General features: G+C 41.5%; 1 pseudogene; it reads left to right on the plus strand.

Annotated features, from left to right (window-relative positions):
* The first annotated feature begins 1,945 nt into the window (after window positions 1-1,945).
* On the plus strand, window positions 1,946-4,552 carry LOC107145134 (annotated as a pseudogene).
* The last annotated feature ends 3,118 nt before the right edge of the window (window positions 4,553-7,670 follow it).

Below are 7,670 nucleotides of genomic sequence, written 5' to 3' on the forward strand. Positions count from 1 at the left end.
GATGATAATTAAAAGTTGATCAAAACATAAACTTACAGATACTTAAGAATGAATAGAAAAAGAATTTAAATAAATAGGCCATATGTAACCTGTGAAATTATATCAATCAGACTAAACTCTATGTAATTTAAACCCCAGAAAGGAGAGAGAATAATAGTAATAATTTAAGAAATACTGTTAAAAATTTTTCCCATTTTATAAGGAACAAAATCTTACAACCAAAATGTTCAGCTAGTTCAGGATAAAGTGATCTCTCTCTCTCTCTCTCTCTCTCTCTCTCTCTCTCTCACACACACACACACACACACACAAAAAAAAAAAAAAAAAAAAANCAAAGGGAAGGTCTTAGGGAATGAGATTGGTCAAATTATGGTCTGTGTATGTGCAAACATGGCATAATGCATCCCACTAATAAGTATAATTATAATGCACCAATAAAAACATTTAAAACACTACTAAATTAATCAAATTAAAATGTGAATAAAAAGTGAAAACAAAAAATTTAAAAGCTGCCAGGGAGTAATATATTCCATGTTAGAGAAAAAAAAATTATGGTGATTGACTTCAGAAACAAAGGAACAACAAATTTAACTTGATGAAAGAGACAAAAACAAATCAAAATAATTCTGCCAATTTATAATTTTATATCAAGTATGTCATTTTAATATATAGTTAAAAATTAAGTGAGGTCTTCTGGTTCCATCAAGTAGCATCACTCCAAAAAGTTTCTCAGCAACTAAAAGGTATGCACACCTTGAGCAAGCATAGGAAGACCCCCCACCAAGAGTGAAAAGAACAAAGCAGACTTCACAGGGGTTTCTGGATTTAATAAATAACACAGTGGTGTGTTCTCTAGGCACCCTTATTACTTCCCATATGGCTCAGACTTCTGAAATGCTCAGAAGTCTCCAAAATAGAAGGGTCAAAAAAGAGCAAAACAAACAAACAAAAATCTCCAAAGAAGCTGGGCATGGTGGGGTTAAGGTGCTGAGGCAAGAGGATCACAAGTTCAAAGTCTCCCTAGCAACCTACCAAGGCCCTAAGCAACTTAGACTCCTGTCTCAAAATAAGAAATAAAAAGGGCTGGGGATGTTGCTCAGTGATAAATAACCCCTGGTTCAATTCCTGGTATGAAAAAAAAAAGTTCTCCAAAATACAGTACTGGCAACAGATCAAACTACAGAAATCTTTGGTGATTTCTGCCCTACTTTAGATAGATATTATCAGTGTTTTCACTGATGAGTCCTGCCTACTCACATGATGAAGTTTGAACATTAGAGAAGCATGTCAAGGCAAGTATATAAAGTAGGGTTTATTTAAAAAGGGGTAATATAGACTTCTTTCGGGAGGGAGAAGAGGACCATAGCTGGTATCCTGGTATCCCCAGAACCAAGGTATTCTGAACTTTTTATATGGCCTACTCTTCCTTTGTTCTCCTGCCCTCTTGCCCTTATCTTTTTCCTTCCTGCATACTTGAACAGGCCCAGGAATGCTCAGTGGGAGGACCAAAAGGTGGGAAATAGGTGGGCTGAAGGGGGAAGAGCAGGGTGGTACAGCCCAGGACACATTAATTAACAACCTTATGGATCCCTGAAGAGAGGGGCAATTCCTGTTACCCTGTCAACTGGCTGGAGCAGGGGCAAGTTCTTGATAAGGATGGAGGAAGGGCTCTTAAGTAATTAACATTTCAATCCTTCAGGGGGCAGTCTCCAACTTCCCTTCATTCAAAGTTGGCTTCACTTGATCTGACCTGACTCGATTTACCTATCTATACTGACTGCCTGTCTAATTCTGGCTTCATCAGGACAAATATCACCTTCCAACACCCCCTACCCCCATGCTACCATTTCTGCAAAACTGAATGCAGAATTGTTTTTAGTCTCCACCTCAGCCCTCTTTGCTCACCAGCAATTGGAGCTCTAATTCCCCCTCCATAGTAGTGTTAATGAGGTTGCTTGGGAAGCTGATCCTGAGCCACAGTCATATTCAGAAGCAAGAAGGCAACACAACACTGGGATGTAAACTTGCAACTCCCCAGAGAGCAATGAGCACCATGAGTCAGTGCCCTATTTTTATTAGTATTGTGTCAAGGGGACAGGGAGAAGCTGATTTCACACTCCAATTCCGAAGCAACCAAATGGTGAGGTCTGTGTCCCACTTCCACAGGAGAAGTAAGACAATATCAGAATAGCCAACAGGAGAAATAGACTTCTACCCCACCATCCATCTGCAGTGAGATGGTGTAAGTCAATGCCCTGATTTTCTGAAGATGCTGTCAGAGGGACACTGTGGGAAGGGGCAGCCAAGACTCCTGTCTCTCTGCTACAACATAGCAGGAAGACTGCATTAGGGGAAAAGGGGTTAGTTCATAGAGTCTTACAATTAAATATCCAAAATGTCTACAAAGCAATAGAAAATCACTCATTATGACAGCAACCTGGAAACCACAACATGAATGAGAAAAGACAACAATGTTGAGATAATTACAGTGAGAATTTTCATCTGACAAAAATTTTATGCAACATTATTTAAAAATACTTCTGTGAGTTAAAATTTGTTTTGAATTTGTAAACATCACAAAAGAAATATAAAAAAGAATTAATAAGTATTTCCAGTCTCCTTAATTTCTACTTACCAGGCACTTTTCCTGAGTTAATATTCTCATTAGGTATGTTATATATTTCTAGTATTTTTAACCTTACATTCAGAAAGCATATCTGTCTCTTTTGCTACAGTTTTTTTTTTCAAAATCTTTCAAAGCTATTTTCTTTAATTTAAAAAAAAATTTAGTTATCAATGCATATTTATTTATTTATTTATTTATTTATATACAGTGCTGAGAATTGAACCCAGTAACTCATGTATGCTAGGCAAGTGCTCTACCACTGAGCCACTACTGCAGCCCCTATTTTCTTTAATTTATTATAAGCAAAAATCATTTTCTATTAATGTGCAGCTCCAAAGGTAATTTTTTAAAACTGTAGAACTTTTAAAACTTTTCAACTTATTTGAAAATATTATCCCTCACAGAAAAATTGCATAAAATGCATTCTGAGATGCATTCAGTTTTAGCCTGATATATATTTTTCTTTGATATTATAATGTTAATAACATAGAAAAATATTAATAGACATTATAAATTTATATAAAAAGGAACTAAATGGAAATTATAAAAATAAATACAGTTACAACAATAAAACTCATTGGTTGGACTCAATAGTATAAGAAAGATAACATAGGAAGTAATCAGAGGATATACAAACAAAAATAATTTCAAGTCACATAGGAAAAGAGGAGCAGGCCCCCAATTGGGCTGAGGGAGCTGAAGCCCCCCCATCCCTCCCGAGATGTGGCATTTCTGAGGCTCATCCAAGGTCCAACCTAGCTCCTAGGCACTGGGAGTGATCTGGTTGAGGACAAAGGCCCCCTCTAGCTAGTAGGCCAGAGGAGATACAGATGAAACTCTCCCAAGGAATCCCTGAAGATCCTCCAGAATTGTCTGTACTTGCACCCCTGCAAGGCCTGTCCCTCAGCGCATAAGCTGAGCCTTTCTGGGCAGACCATCCACTTGGTGCTGCAGATATGCAACTAGTTCATCTAGGTCCGGTGGCAGCTTCTTCCAGATGTGCTTTGGAAGGATTGTAAGGATCCTAATCAGTTCATCATTTTCTGCCTTAGTGGTAAGGCCTCAGAAGTGGCCCTGTCTGGTGAAAACAGCCCCTTGGTATTGGCCATATCTGTACCCCAACCAAAGTGCTCTCTTTGTGTGTTTCATGACATTCCACATAGGCTAGGGTGAAAAGCCAGCACCCCCTTCCCACAGGGGGAACTGAGGTCCCCCAAGTCCCTAGTGATCCCTGGTAGTACACTTGCCCTGCTGACCAGGACAGATGCTGGGAGTTCTGCAGGTGGATTCATCAACACACTACCGCCCACACTCCCAGAGCAGGACAAGAAGGACTTCAGCAGTTCCCATCTGTTGGAAGAGGTGGCTATGGGGAGCCATTCTCACACGTGACTGGGCAACACCCAGTTTGGGTCTGAGGCGCTCTGGCTAAACTGTGTTGGAGCTTTCCCAACCCTCTCCTGGTGCGAGAGCCTGTCCGTGTGGGGGTGTGACTTGACCACTGACCCTGGGGCCAATCACTGACCCTGACCTTGGAGTGCTGCCCCCCTCAACCTTCATTGGATGGAATTCTCCCCTAAATTTCTTGTTCCCCAATAAAAGGCTACTCCCTGGTGTGCTCTCTCTCTCTCTCTCCTGCTAGCCCTGAGTAATCCCTGCTGCCCTACCGGGTAGTTCGAGGTGTGAGTCAGAGGGAGAGTTGTCTCAGACCTGGTCATAAAAAAAGGTAACTGAGTCTGTGTGTTTATTTCGATCTCACTAGCTAACTTTTATGCCAAGAACCTCTTTAATGAAACCAGTGCGCTGGTCGCATGGTGGAAGGTGGCCATGCAGAGAGGTGCTGAGATGGAGCTTCAGAAGCAGCAGGACCTAGCACCAAGATCCTGCACACTCCTATGTCTTTTAGTTTCTGAGAACCCCAAGTAGGCCCAACAGGGGTGCTCAAGGAGATTCAAGCCATCTGTTCTGGGTTCAGGGTTCACTTCCCTTCTAGAGAGTTTTCTATGGATCACTGCCGAGCACGGGGTTCATCTCCTCTGTCCAAAGATCTTCAGCAGGAAAATGCAAGCTGGCATCACTGCATTGTGACAGGGATCTCTCTGCTGACTCTGTCTCCAGGCCACGTCAGTGATGAGACTAAGAGACCAAAGATAGGCATAGTGCTGCTGTTGCTTCTCCAGAGAATCCCTGGGATCTGTTGTTCCAGGCTGCTTTCCTAGGCTGGGCCCAGGAAACTTGCTAACTTCAGACCTATGTGGACCTGTTCTGGGTCCACAGTTCTCCTGAGTTGCTCCTCTTTCTGTCAAGCCAGAAGTGGACATTCCAAGTTCATAAGTGTGGGCAAAAGAGGGGCCTGGGACATGTAACAGCACCAACTTTTTTTCTAAATTGTTTTTTTTCCCTGTTTTTCTGTGGTTTACATTAATGGGGATAATTAGCCTTGGTGTGGGGAATGAGAATGCATTGCATGATGGTGGAGAATGTCTAATCTTCTGCTGGGAATGATCCACCTCTGCAATTGCAGATTGTTGTACAAGGGCAGAGTATTTTATTTGGAAACTAGCTAAATCTTTGCATAGTGAGAAATTCCAAATGGCTGTTTTGTTGTTCCTTTGATTTACCAAAAAGCAGCTTGGCACAGAAAAATGAACTTGGCATTGGCCCTGTTGCATCAAGCAAGTAAGGGTATAGCCAGAGCCAAGGGAGGGACCAACAGAACCTCACTAAACCTAGACATAGAGCAGAGAGAGATAATAAAACCAGAGAGATTTTTGTTTTTACTGTGTTGGGGTGGGGAGATGGTAAGCTACACTGAAATACTGGTCTTTTTTGTTATTGCTGATGATGTTATTTTACCCCTCTCCTCTATTTTTTTTTGAAGGCTTTGCCCTGCAACCTGAGTTTTAAAATTCTTTAGGAACTTAGGGCTGGAATATTAGAAACTTTTAGCATTTCCATGTGAAGAGCAGTGAGCTATCTGATGGTTAGGAAGCCCTTCCAGCTGCTAGAAGGAGCAGCTTTTCCCACAAAGGTGGTAGGAATCTGTCTCTGGAGGAAGCAGGGAATGGCGCCTGCAGTGGGGCTGGAAATGAGCTAAAAGCCCCTGCTTGAGTTTCCCTGAGTTTCACATCTGGTCTTCATCTGCTTCCCTCCCCCCACTTTGTATTTTGCCATTTCATTGTTGATAGTGTTTAATGACAGTATACTCCATTTTTATATATCTTAAGAAACACTAGGGAGGGGAGAGGATGGGAGGATAGGGAGGATAGGAAGGATAGTAAGAAAAATGAGAAATTATATCCCATCTGATTCAAATGTATGATATGTCAAGGTCATTGTACTGTCATGTGTAACTAATTAAAACAAATAAAAATTAATAATAAAAAAAGAAACACTAATCCAAGATTTTTATTAGCCAAAATATTTTTGTTTTAAATAACAATGTTATTGGGCCAAATAATAGGCCAGGAGCTCTGGCCTGTAGTTTCCTGAAATTGCCAGGTTGGGCATGAGGGGAAGTAGTTCCTGGGTGTTGACTAACTTGGGCATGACAAGGGCACATGCTTAGTGTTTTCTAGGAGGATCCCTGACACCCTCAGGGAGGCTCCCCTACCTCTTCTGAGTGACTTGTTTCATCCCTTGAGCGAGGGAATAGGTTACTTACAGAGAGGGAGTTTTTCCTTCTGTGGATGAGCAGGTTTCCTAGGCACTCTGTTCTGCCTCCTTCCGGCCTCCTATGCTACAGGCAATTGGGTGTCATCACCCTTATCAGGCCCAGGTGGGGAAGGTTCAATATGGCAATTTCAAGGTTAATTGAAGCTGCTGTGCTTCCCCCTCTTCCAATCCAGCAGTGTCTGTGGGTCCAGGTCTGACATAACTGTTGGAGGATGTGGAGGATGCTTGCAATAGGTGAGTCAGAGCATATTGGGCTGGAGTGGGATTTTCCCTTCCTACAGTGCACTGAACTGGGAATGAGCGAGGAGAGAGGAAGCTCTAGTGCTGAATTCTTTCTGCCATTCCCTGCTGTATAAAATGGGGCCTCTGAGGGTGGGGCAGCCTCTGCTTTGGTTTGGTTGTGAGATAAACCTGGAGGAGAAAGCACAAATTGTCCCCTGAAATTATTTGAGCAAAAACCTACTATAAATAACTTTGTTTTTGTCTTTTGTAAAATGAAGTTGTTTTGTTTTTTTGTTTATTTTTAAAACAAACAAAAAGAAATCTATACACAACTATCAGGATAGCTAATATAAAAATCAGTTGTAAGGGTCCGGCGAACGTCAGAGGAAGAGACCACCAAGAGACCGTGGCTCATGCAACAGCAAAAGGGGTTTATTGAGGATCCATTCCAGCGCACTGGGTCTCTGTGCTCACTCAAGAAAGGAGAGCAGCCCAGAGCCCAGAGCAGGGGTTGTGCAATGCTTAAGTACACTTTTTGGGGAGGGCAGGACTTTACATACATCACAGTCTCCTTTAACAAATCATCATACACCTCGGGAAAATCAAACAACAACTCCTAAACATGATTAGTTCATTCATTGGCGGGAACAGGTTGGGCAGAAGTGATAGGCCAGTTCTAAAGCGGGGTACACATTCAAACTGATTGGTTTAGGCCCTGCGATGTCTACGTGCAAGGTCACACAGAGGGTCCTAGGTTATCAAACAACCAGGCGATCAGGGTAAATATTTACTGGGCAGTTTCCAAGCATTGTCTTAACAGCTACAGGAATTTCAGATTTTGCGTGTAGCCTAGGAACTTAACAATGCCTGGTCCTTTACATTTTAACTCAGGCCTTGCAGCTTAGAAACTTTACAATGCCCGGTCTTTTACATTTTAACTTTTACACTTTAACTTCAGTTTCTTTTACCCTTACACAGTGATAATCAAAATTAATTAAAAACTACAGTATGAATATCCTATAATAAATTTCATTTATATGTAGATGTATGTATGTAATTTTAATGCACTAATTAAAATAATTGTAATAATAATAAATAATAATAAGAGGGAGATCAGTAGGAAGGTAGAACAAGGGAATCGGGGGGG

Source organism: Marmota marmota, unplaced genomic scaffold, assembly GCF_001458135.2.
Source record: "Marmota marmota marmota unplaced genomic scaffold, marMar, whole genome shotgun sequence".
Taxonomy (NCBI): Eukaryota; Metazoa; Chordata; class Mammalia; order Rodentia; family Sciuridae; genus Marmota; species Marmota marmota.